At 39.9% G+C, this 12,336-nt stretch overlaps 1 protein-coding gene across 1 annotated transcript in view; it reads left to right on the forward strand.

The window, feature by feature from the left end:
• HS6ST3 (heparan sulfate 6-O-sulfotransferase 3) overlaps window positions 1-12,336 on the forward strand; it is a 750,318-nt gene that overhangs the window by 450,118 nt on the left and 287,864 nt on the right. The window lies entirely within an intron of this gene.

Below are 12,336 nucleotides of genomic sequence, written 5' to 3' on the forward strand. Positions count from 1 at the left end.
GAACAGCCTGACCAACATGATGAAACCTTGTCTCTACTAAAAATTCAAAAATTAGCTGGGCATGGTGGTGTGTGCCTGTAGTCCCAGCTACTTGGGGAGGCCGAGGCAGGAGAATCACTTGAATCCAGGAGTCAGAGTTTGCAGTGAACAGAGATCATGCCACTGCACTTCAGCTTGGGTGACAGAGCATTTAAAAAAAGAAAAAGAAGAAGAATGCGGAACAGACTGTGAAAGCATAGCATTTCGAAGTAGGGCCTGCCCAGTTGTGAAAAACAGAAACCCGACTTAGTGGGAAGATATCTAGGCCTTAGAAGGCAAGTCACTGTAGGCAGAAAGTCCTGCATAATGTGAGAAATGGAAGTTTGCCTTAGAGTGGGGTGGACACATGGATCCAGGAATGGGACGTGAAGGAGATTGGCCTAACTTCAGTAGAAGGTTTGATTGGGGATTAGTAAAAGATTAAATTCTATAGGTATGGGCAGAGGTAAAAGTCGGAGAATCTTGAAAGTTAAGTAGGGCTTGAACTTTTGCTTGATACATATGCATGGAGAGCTGGTTCTTTATCAGGGAATCACATAAAAAAGTGAATAATTAATGTAATTGGGAATGGGAGGCTGGGAAATGAGGTAACAGGTAGCAGATGAGGGAATATGAGTAAGGGGCAAACATAATGCATCTCCTAGAGGAAGAATCAGTGGGTTTGGGTGACTCTTCTGTGTTCATTGCCAGACAGTGAGAAGCGCACTGCTGTTGAGAGGCAAAGCTCCTTTCCTAACCCCAGCAAGAGGGAAAGGCAGGATAAGGTCACCACCCTCCAAACTGATTGAGTCGCCGGAATAATTTAAAGTGTTACTAATTGAGAATAACTCTACAGCCTGAGAGCACTGTGCACAGGGAGGTATATTTATACCTCCTTCTTTTTCACTTCATCAAATGCCAATTTAAAAACATATAGTCGATAATCAAGCACATTTTAACTCCCCTGGAAAAATTATGGTGTGCACTTACGTTTACCCCCATGCTTAAATTTTCAACGTGAGGCACTCAAAGGGAGTTTGGAGTGAGTACTGTGTACCTTCTTAGCAGATTTACATGAACATTTTTTAAAGTTGTTATAAAAATTGCTAAAGCCTTTTCCTGGTATCTCTTGGAAACACTTAGAAGTTTTGGCAGAAATCGTTTTCTTTGGTCTAATCACATACTTCCGAAGGCAGTTTACAAAACATGTTATTTTGCTATTTACTAATTATATTTATTTGATACACCAACCACTTAATAGCCTCTGGCTGCATTTACAAATAGTATTGAAAAAGCTCCCGCTGTTATACTTATAATTTATTATAGACAACAAAAAATAAGATGCTCTCTCTCTGCATGCATAACACACACAGGGATGCTTAGAGGAAAACTCTGTACAGATCCAGAATGATCAAATATGAAGGGCAGTTTTAGCTTGGAGGATTCGTGTCTTTGTAGACAGCTGGAGACTGTGGCTCTTCTCTGTCTGTGATTGGAGAGAGGAAAGGCAAAGTCGTGCCTGGGACACTGACTTTGGTGGGCCAAGAAAGGCGGAAAACTGTGCCTCCAAGGGACAGATTGGTGCTTGCCACCCTCTACCTTTTTTCAGGATTATCTGAAACAGCCAGGAAGAATATGGTCCTCAGGGATCTCAAAGACCCTTTGATGAGTAATACTTTCTCCCGAGATGTTTATGCAAAAATAGACTGTCTTATGCAGAAACCATCAAAGTTGTGTGGTTTCAGAAGTATGCCAACAGCCTACATTTTTGGGAGGGAGGAAATCTTCCACCTACCTGTGCTGGTGGTCCTCCATTTTAGCCTATTCTCTTTTGAATAGTCATTCTTTAAGCATGTATCAGGCACCTGCCTTGTGACAGATGTAAGAATCCTCTGTGAAGTCCACACTGGTAGACTAAAGCACTTCTCTCTTGCTTCCTGAATTAGTCTTTTTTTCACACTGCTGATAAAGACATACCCAAGGCTGGGTAATTTATAAAGAAAAAGATGTTTAGTGGACTCACAGTTCAATGTGGCTGGGGAGACCTCACAATCATGGCAGAAGGTGAAAGGCACATCTTACATGGCAGCTGGCAAGAGAGAATGAGAACCAAGAGAAACAGGAAACTCCCCTTATAATAGCATCAGATTTTGTGAGACTTTACCATGAAAACAGTATGGGGGAAACCACTCCCATGATTCAGTTATCTTCCACCTGTCCCTCGCACAACATGTGGGAATTATGAATGCTACTACAGTTCAAGATGAGATTTGGGTGTAGACACAGCCAAACCATATCACCTCCTATACCTGAGGAAGATTGAGGTTCATAACAGAAAAGTGGTTTTCACTCCAAGTTGCAGTTAATTCCATGTTAATCCCCAATTAGGCATTGATTTCTCTGTGCTGCTTCTGCCCATTCAAATCATTTATTCTATTTCTTATATGCATTTTGTTTCTTTCCCTAAAGCTTGTAATACTGTAAATGTCTCTGAGAATAGGGGACATGTTTCATGCATCCTTATATAATTAACTTACCTAATGACTACAGGTAGAATTCAATGTTAAATATAATATGACATTAAAAAATAATTTTATCTTAGATCAGTTAATTTCATTAATATGTCTCAAAGAACAATGACACTAATCAATGAACCAATGCTAGGATGGATAAATTTTTGATAAGTTGAGTGTCACGAGTGTCTGTTTTATATATGAGACTGGGAGAGAGTCTGCCTCTGTTTGCAAAGGCATAGGGTAAAATATAAATTGATCATGGTGGGAGATGCAGGTGGTCAGTGATGGTTTCAAAGGGGAAAAAGGATATCAGAAGAAGTGGTCATGAGATAAAGTCACTCTTTGCTTCAGTATCACAGTTCTGCCCAATGCCTGGCATATCTTGAGGATTATGCATCACATGTTATGAATGCAAATAAACCAGAGGCTGATGCAACTGTGATGCTTACACTGTGTACTTCCAAATAGGAGGAATCAAACACGAATTAGAGCCTGAGTTTTATTTAAAATGTTAGCAAAGCATTTTAAAGGAACTTCACTACACACAATGTAATTCATGCAGAAAGAGGTGCTATTTTATTGTGCTAGTACCATATGTGAATAATTTATGAAGTCCAATCATACTTAGTGAGAATAAATGATGATGGCCATGCCTTTCTCTTACCTTATATATTAAAGATCTAGTGCATTATAAATTTATTAACAGTTTGAAAGAGGAAAATAGTTTTGTTTTAAGATATTATGACATATCTTAATGAAACATTTGAGCACAGGAAAATTTATTTATTTGTTTTTGAGACAGAGTCTGGCTCTTAACACCCAGAGTCTGGCTAGAGTGCAGTGGTATGATCTTGGCTCACTGCAACCTCCACCTCCTGAGTTCAGGTAATTCTCATGCCTCAGCCTCCTGAGTAGCTGGGATTACAGGCCCATGACACCATACCCAGGTAATTTTTGTAGAGATGGGGTTTTACCATGTTGTCCAGGCTAGTCTTGAACTCCTGGCCTCAAGTGATCTGCCTGCCTCAGCCTCCCAAAGTATGAGCCTCTGTGCCTGGCTGAGCATGTGAAAATCTATTTCAGAAGTGTCTATACCACATAGATAATTCAAGACACATTGGAAAAAGTCTTATCTAAAAACATTTGTCACTTTTGCTTTTTCAATGGAGTATATACCAGTTCCACTCTTTTCTTGGTAAGGGTAGGTTACAAAAGACTTGGGTCAGAGATGATTCTGCATCTCTAATTGTCTATCAATCTTATTTGAGCAGATCCTTTGTTCTGTGTTTTTCACATGACCTCAACGTTTTTCTTCTTCTCCAGTATCTGTATGGGTTGTGCTATTATCCAGGCGTAAGAGCGGGTTACTCTTCCAGGGTTTCTCGGGGAAGTATTTTCAACTGAGCATTATGTCCAGTCCATCTGGAAAAAAGTGGCCAACAGAGTAGATGCTTTACACTTTGGCCAAACTGGTTAGAAATAGGAACATAGAGTAAACAGGGAAAATATAAATATACAAAACAGTTTCTGTCAGTTTATGTCCTATCCTAGCATTCATTGTTTCACTGGTATTTTCTGCGAACTTTGCTGTAGCCCAGGGACTAAACATTCTCCACATGAGAATCTACTTTATTCCTTTATGCTCAGAGTCTTCCCGATGAGCGACAAGAGCCGAATGTTGGGTATAGGCCATTGACAGGCCTGGGAGGTGGCTAGTGGCTGCTGGCTAAAACCACATCAATACAGAGAACTCTTTTTTTTTTTTGAGACAGAGTTTCACTCTTGTTACCCAGGCTGGAGTGCAATGGCACAATCTCGGCTCACTGCAACCTCCGCCTCCTGGGTTCGAGCAATTCTCCTGCCTCAGCCTCCCAAGTAGCTGGGATTACAGGCGCGCACCACCATGCCCAGCTAATTTTTTTATTTATAGTAGAGACAGGGTTTCACCTTGTTGACCAGGATGGTCTCTATCTCTTGACCTCGTGATCCACCCGCCTCGGCCTCCCAAAGTGCTGGGGTTCTCTTTTGTGGGGACACAATATTGAAAACTCACTTGGGGATCACCAGATAAAGTTTTGAACTTTTCCTGGAGGTTGGGTCTTGCTGCATGGTGAGCACTGCTCTACACCCTGCTACATACCTAACTCTCTGGCACGTTCAGCCTGATTGCATTTCTGCCCAGGCACTTCCTAATAAATGTTTTATATTTATTTCTTGTAAGCCACTTTCCAAGACAAATTTCACCTTTCCCTGAATGCCCATTCTAAGTTTTTCACAGCACTCAGGTATAAAACTTAAAATGCCCAAATTTTTATCATGAACTTGTGAATTTATACATTTGTTGCTCTTTTTCTTGTTTAACTTGTCCCTTCACTTACATTGGATCCACTTTATTGGCAAAATTCTAAGCATGTGAACAGCAGGAAACATTTAGCGATGTCTTCCAACCCTCCTCCCATCTCCTCCAACTGTCCACTTCCCTCCCTAGGCAAAGGAGCCTTGTTTAGGTTTGGTTAATGGACTCTTCGCTGAGGATAATGTCTTAACTTGCCATTAATGACTAACATGCTCTTGTAACTTAATGCCAGTTCTTTCACTTCACTCTGCAAACCATTTTTGTTCTAAAATAACTTTCATAAAGGAATCACTTCTCTTTGCTTAGCCTCAGACGTCTACATTAGCCCTAGGCATTCCTATTTATTTCTGGTTCTGAGGACCTTCTGGAATTAGATCTGACACAGAGTTCTCCACAGGGAGCTGGCAGCCGGCAGCACCAGGATGGATGATGCAATGAAAGAGTGTGGAGTAAGAGTGACCCTAGGAACAGATTAATCTCCATCTACACACAGATCTGTGTCAGACTTATTCCTGAGAGCTCTGATATAGAGAGCCAAAAAAAAATCTTAGAGCTGAGGAGGATACTAGAGGCCATTTGTTTTATTTTATTATTTATTTATTTTTCTGAGACAGTGTCTCACTCCCCCAGGTTGGAGTACAGTGGTGCGATCTTGGCTCACTGCAACCCCTGCCTCCCAGGGTCAAGTGATTCTCCTGCCTCAGATTCCTGAGTAGCTAGGATTACAGGCACCTGCCACCACACCTGGATAATTTTTTTGTATTTTTAGTAGAGACGGGTTTTCACCATGTTGGCCAGGCAGGTCTTGAACTCCTGACCTCAAGTGATCTGCCTGCCTTGGTGTCCCAGAGTGCTGGGATTACAGGTGTGAGACACTATGCTCAGCCCCATTTAGATCAAGCCTGACGTTTTGCCCATGAGACTGAGGCCCAGAAAGAGGTGCCTTGCTGGAATCATACAGCTGCTTAATACAAGAAAAAGCAGTATTAGAACCCAGGTCTTCTGATTCCTAAAAATGTACAGGGATTTGGGTATTTAAGAGTTTCAGTTATTCCTGCTAATTTTAAGGCTTAACATATAAGGATACCTGAGAGTTAACTAGCAAAATTGAAATGACTATAATAAATTAACAATGTATATAGTGCCCGGGAGCTATGATTACAGGTGGTGTAAAAATGCAAAATGTAATGAGAATGATAACTTCACTGAGAAGCTTCTGAAAATGGGGTGATATGATGTCTGCCCAGGGCCAAATGGGAGGTGCTTTCCCCAATCAGCTGATACTCTGTGACTTCATGGAATATATAGGAATGTTTGCCCAGTATGCCATGGCTTGCCATTGTGATGCCCCAAACATAAAATTATCTTCATCATTGCCAAGTTATTTGTAAGAGTCATTTTCTTGGTAGGCTACAACTCATTGTATCATTTGATTAAGAAGCAGTTCCACAATATACCAGTTGCTTTTCTTATGTCCATTGAAATAGAACAGTATGGGAGTAAAGTTTAACGTAATGTACATTTTCTGAGAGTTTTGTGTTTGCTGTCTTTCTTACTATTGTTGGATCAAAACACTTTTACCTCCCGTGGACTAGTTATGCATATCTACAGCTCTGAAACCTTTTGATTCAAAAATCCCTCAAGGCAGAAAGCCTCTGGGATAAATACTTAACAAATTATGTTTGAACAATTACATAGCAAAGAGATGGTCCCTGGCTCATTAAGAACAACACATGACAAATTATTTCCTTATATTTGCAGATAGCATTACTGGTCTGGCAGGTGAAGGGAAAAATCATTGCCCATAGATAGAGTTTAGCTCTACAGAGTCAAAAATTCATTGAGATAGCCAACAGCTTTCTCCTGGTGGGTAGGGAGGAATTGGGCAGTATGATAATAGAGTCAATGGGGCTCCTTTCACTAAAATATCTGTATGCAAAATATTATATTCATATCACCCTTAAAGATGTCTGTAGTCCCACTGGTATTTTTATGTAATTACATAAATACATAATCTAACAAAGTAACAGCCTCCCACTCTTTCAAGGGTCCATCTTTTCTGGCAAATTTGGGAAGGGGAACTAGTTCTCATAGTACTCCTAATGCAGTCAAGGGGATTGGCTTCACTCCTGGACCATTGCTGACACCTCCCAGCCACAGCCCCTTCTATTTGTTATATCTTTTTGTTCATGAACTTCAGCAAACTGCTAAGTGTGGGAGTGACTGCATTCACCTCCACCACCTGACCTTTTTGCTGCTTTTATGACCTCACTCAAGATTGTTCAAGTATGTGTCTACAAGAAGTACTCTTCCCCATATGACACATACTTGAACACCCTTGAGTGGAATCTTCTCAGGGACATAGTCTAGGTTCTTGCACTGCCACTTTCAAGTTCTGCCCCGTCTCAGCCCATCTTTCAACCTATTTTATAGCCAAATGTGGTAACTCAGTGCTTCTCCGTGCAATGTTCTAGATGCTGGGACAAATGAGAGGAGATATGATGGTGGTTATGATGGTGGTTTCTGCTCAAAAGGAGATTTACATTCTACTGGTGGGAGAGACACAATTAAAAATAATCAAATAAGCAAGATTCTTTTCATTTATCACATACCATATCCCTGTCTTTACATATCTGTGCATATCTGTTGTTTGGCTCCCTTTAAGGTTTGCCACCACCATGTACAGAAAGACATTTATTTATCTTTCAATCTCCACAGATTATGCAGGACGCAGCAGCTCCCAGCAATGCCTGTCTCACCACCTGATTTGTTCAATCTAGAATAATCTCCTACAGGACTTCAGTCATCCTCCTTCCCCAGGTCTGATTGGGTTAAGGTTTCCCTTTTGTCTTCCATCATGTGGTGCAAGTTGTCTGTTCATCTTGGTTGTCACCCACTGGGTGATCACTGGATCCAATAGGCACTCAGCCCCAAGAGTAACTCTCAGAGCAGTCAGAAGACACATTGAGAAGGAGAAGCACAATCTTTACGGATGCCCTTGCCCACAGCAAGGAAATCATTTCACAACTTCAGGAGTCTTCGTCACTGCAGATGTTTGCTCTTTACACTGTAGTCTTCATGGATATAAAACACAGAACTATTTCAGGCTCACCTTCTCCCTATGGATTATCTCTTAGCTATACAAAGGTTGAGCAGAAACTTTGCTATTAATATTTTTTCCCTTTAAATCTGAAGCCAATCCAATTTCTTGACCAGGGCATTCTCCTTTCATCTTTATTTGAAGGGAATCAGTTTCAGGACCCATTCCTCTCTCCAAGTAACTTTCCAGGAAAGTGTGGTTGATTGTGCTTTAGTTACATAGGACACATACTTATCAGTTTTGTGCATGACACAAACTATGAAGGATGGCAAATATATTTTAAAGTATGTTTTCATATGACCTATTAAAAATGTTGAATACACCAGGCCAAAAATAGATGATAGAATCAAAAATTTTTTTCTTAATAGAATGGAATGGTGGTGTTTCAATCATGGATATATAATATGATGCAATACACACACACACACACACGCACACACACATACCAAATTCTAAACCTTATCTGCACTAGTTTAGGTGAGGGAGATCAGGCATGACTTGACAACTGTTGATATGAAAAGACCCTAAGGGCATTAGTAAACCATGAACTCACCCTACATCTGCAGAATGGCATAGCAAAAAAAGGGCAAGTGCCTAGAACCAGGGACGATGTATTCCCACTGACATTTGCACTGGTAAACTGAAATCTGGCATACTGCATCTAATTTGGGGACTAACTCACTGACAGGCATACTTATAAACCAGAGAGCATTCAGAGTAGGTTGACTCCAGTGGAAGAGCACCTGAAAACTGTATGATACAGTGAACTGTTTCTGGAGCTGAGGAATTTAACACAGAAAGAAAAGGCTCACAGTAGACTTAAGTTTCTTCAAATATTTACATGGCTGGTGTGTGGAAGAATGAGTTGGTAGAAACCATGTTGTACAAGAGAACTGCTGGCAGACAGATAGGAATTTCAAACTAGAAGAGTTCAACAGTGGAACCAACCTCTTTAATAAAAAAGTGCTTTGTCACTGAAAATGATCAAGTAGGGGCTCGAACAGGCTTGTAAAACGTAAATCATTATTACCTTTATTTTATTCAAATTATTATTATGGTCTTTGTGACAACTCTTTTTAGTCTTCCTTTTTGACCTGCAATATGGAAAAATCCAAAGTGTGAATATCTTTCAGCTTTGACCCTCTCATCTTTCTCCTCTCTTACTTGTGCACAAAGCTTTCATCACCTTCGGAAGGGCTGTTCTCTGGTGAGTGTCTGATGGAGCATGGTAAGTGCTCCCCCACTGGCCTGGAAGGCTCAGTAACTACCAGGAAGTGACTTGGGCACTGGAGAAAATCTGGCTTATTATATTATTTAAAAATGAGCCTTATTAGGAAATTCACAAATGTTTTGCATTAAAATGAAGCTTGCACTTGAAGAAATACTTGAAAATTATACAAATAAAGAAACTCCTTTCAAAATTAGTATTCTAGAGGGAATCAGATGAGTCTTTATTAACTAAAATATAGAAAATGCACTCCTTGCCTGGGGAATATACAGTAGAGATGTGTGAGAACATCTCTATATAATGCTATCTAAGTCTTGCTGGCATTATTTGTGCAGCCTGAGTCAGCCATCGTGGGTTCCATGTAAGACTAAAATTCATTGGTCTTTTGAATCAGTTTTTGCTCACATTTCTGCTACTTATCTGGATCATAAGTTTGATAGCGCAGCTTACTGTGCTCCTGTTATCCCATGTAAAAATGGAGCAATTATTTCCATTTGCCTCATCAAACAATTGTAGGCAGACTTTTCAGCTGAACATAGTAAAGAGAAATTAAATGACATCCTCCTACAATCAACGCTGGCATATTTGCTATTTTGCACTTGCTTCATAGGCAAGACTATGCTTTGAAAAGCTTAGGAAATATTTTAGAGTTTATCTCAAATTATACGCAAGCCCACCTTAATGATCATGGGCAGAAGAAGAGTGGTATAACTCAGTGCTCTGCTTCCAGTGGAGATCAGACTTAAGCATAGCAAGTATAGTTTGTGCTGAACTTTTGTTTCTCTCATAATTTCAGAAGAGAGAATCAAATCTCTGTAAGGAGATATTGTATGCTCTTGTCTTTCAGGTGATACTTTGAAACGTTAGTTTCTAAACCTGTTATACCTGTGTTCTTACTGCTGTGTAAATATCTATCAGTTTGTTAGTTTCCATCTGTATTCCTAAGGAATTTAAAAACAGAAGTTCCAAGTAGGAAAATCCAGTACCTACTTGGAGAGCCAGCTGATGCCATCCACAGATATTAAGAACAGGTAAAACGTTAGCTGGGAAACATGAAGTAGAAAAGACAGTCCAGAAACGCCTGCTGAACTCTGTATTCTGAACAGACAGGGCATGCCGGTCTTATTTGTGTTTGATCTCCAGGGTCTAGCACAGTGCCTGGCACATAGTAGGCACTCAAGAAATATTTGTTGAATTTGTAATAACTCATAATTCGAGAGTGAATTGGAAATGGAATGGCCTTACAGTATGGTCTCTGAGTTTATTATTCAAGTTATTTAATAACAGTGTTGATTTAAATTCACATTGTAACTCTGCTTAATAATATTGACATCCTTTTAGCATAGGCAGTAGGGCTCAATCTGGGCTTCACCTGAAACTCAAAAATCTCAATGCCCCAGGCTGCCCCCAGACCAATTCAAGCAGAATCTTCAGGAGTGGAACCCAGATAACAGAATTCTTTAGGGTCCTTCAGAAAATTCCAGTGTGCAGGTGAGTTTGAGAACCATTACAGGAGTGTGGGGCGTGTGTGGGGTGTGTATATGTGTGCATGTGCATGTGCATGTGTGTGTGTGTGAAACATGATTTAAGCTCCATATGCGAGTTCCACTTGATGCTACTTCTCTCTGTTGGCAAGGGCAGGGATTGAGGGTCTGGAGGGGAAAAACTTGCACCAGACTGTAGAAAATGCATAAATATGTAGAAGGAGTTGGTGCTATAAATCATTTCACTATTAATTATGCCATGGCCTGTTTTTATGTTCACTCTTCTTTATAAATGAGATGAAATAGCTTTACAATGTGCCTAACATCGTTTTAAAATGCCACATAAATTCACTCCTGTTTTTATGGGGTTGAAAAATTTTAACACAAAAATAATTTGCCTAGCTTGAAGAATTTGCATAAAACCATCGTAGGGGTGTGTTAAAAATTACTCTTCTTCCTTTTAATGTAAGAGCGCAAGACAGGACAGAGAATAGATTTCATTCTTATGGTGCCCCAGGTGAATCTCACATTTGCATATTAAAGATTCTATTTAAAATAAACTCCCAAGTCACAATGGGCATTTACCCTAGAATATATATTTCAGCATCAGCCTGGGACCATGCAAGGAAAATTCCTAGAGGGACAGCAGTGTCCACAGTTGTTCTAGCTATGCACCTCTTGTGTTTTCCTTTACAAATGTCAGCAGGAGAATGTGGTCTGGCTAGCCCACCCCTGATGCCAGAGAGAAAACGGTAAATTATAGAAACAAAACGGTATAGCAGTCTCACTTTTACTTCTCAAAGTCTTGTGGTTCCATTATTTCTGTGAGCAGTTGGGCTCTCTTATGCGAGTAAGTTGGTGAAAGCTTGTTATTACTAACAAGTGCTATTGGAAGTGAGGAGATACTGGGAATAGCTTCTCTCTTAGGGAACAATAAATATTACCTAAAAGAAATGAACTCTGGAAAGAACAATTAAATGGTGCAAGGCATGAGTGCAAGATAAGATATGCTTGGGTTTCACTTGGGTAGCTGTTGATATCAAGACATTAACTTGGTACCAAAATTAGCTCAAGGCAACCCATCAACAATTCTAGCATCTTTTTTCTCTTTTTTGAGCTTGCCCAGTCCCTCAGTTTAGTGTTTCCTTATTCGCTAAATGACACTGAGAATAACCCTACCACCAGTAATATCTTTCATTAGTGTTAAATGAGAGATACTATGTTAATTTCTTATTTATTAATTTCTTAATATTTCATTTAAAACTTAAATGTGATAGAGTAACTTTTCTTAAAGTTAACTTTAGTGGTTTCCTTGTTTAAAATGTAAAAGGCCTACAAAGAAAAAGAGAGAGAAAGAGAAAGAGAATTTAGCTTAGGTATTTCTGCAGAACATTTAAATTATTATTGTCTTTCTGTAGTGTCACTGGTTTATCTGCTACCTTGATTGTTTTTGCCTCATCTTCGTTTGTGGTGTAAGTTGTTTGGAGTTTGGCCAGAGAATCTATATGAGTGATGTGTTTACGGCTACGATGGGGAAGGTTCCGGTTTTAGTGCTTAGTGTTGCTTGGTCTGTAGTTTGTTCTTGGCTTAAAAGACTTACAGTACATGGGGTGTTTTAAGGCTTGGGAGTCTTT

Source organism: Callithrix jacchus, chromosome 1, assembly GCF_049354715.1.
Source record: "Callithrix jacchus isolate 240 chromosome 1, calJac240_pri, whole genome shotgun sequence".
NCBI classification, from domain to species: domain Eukaryota; kingdom Metazoa; phylum Chordata; class Mammalia; order Primates; family Cebidae; genus Callithrix; species Callithrix jacchus.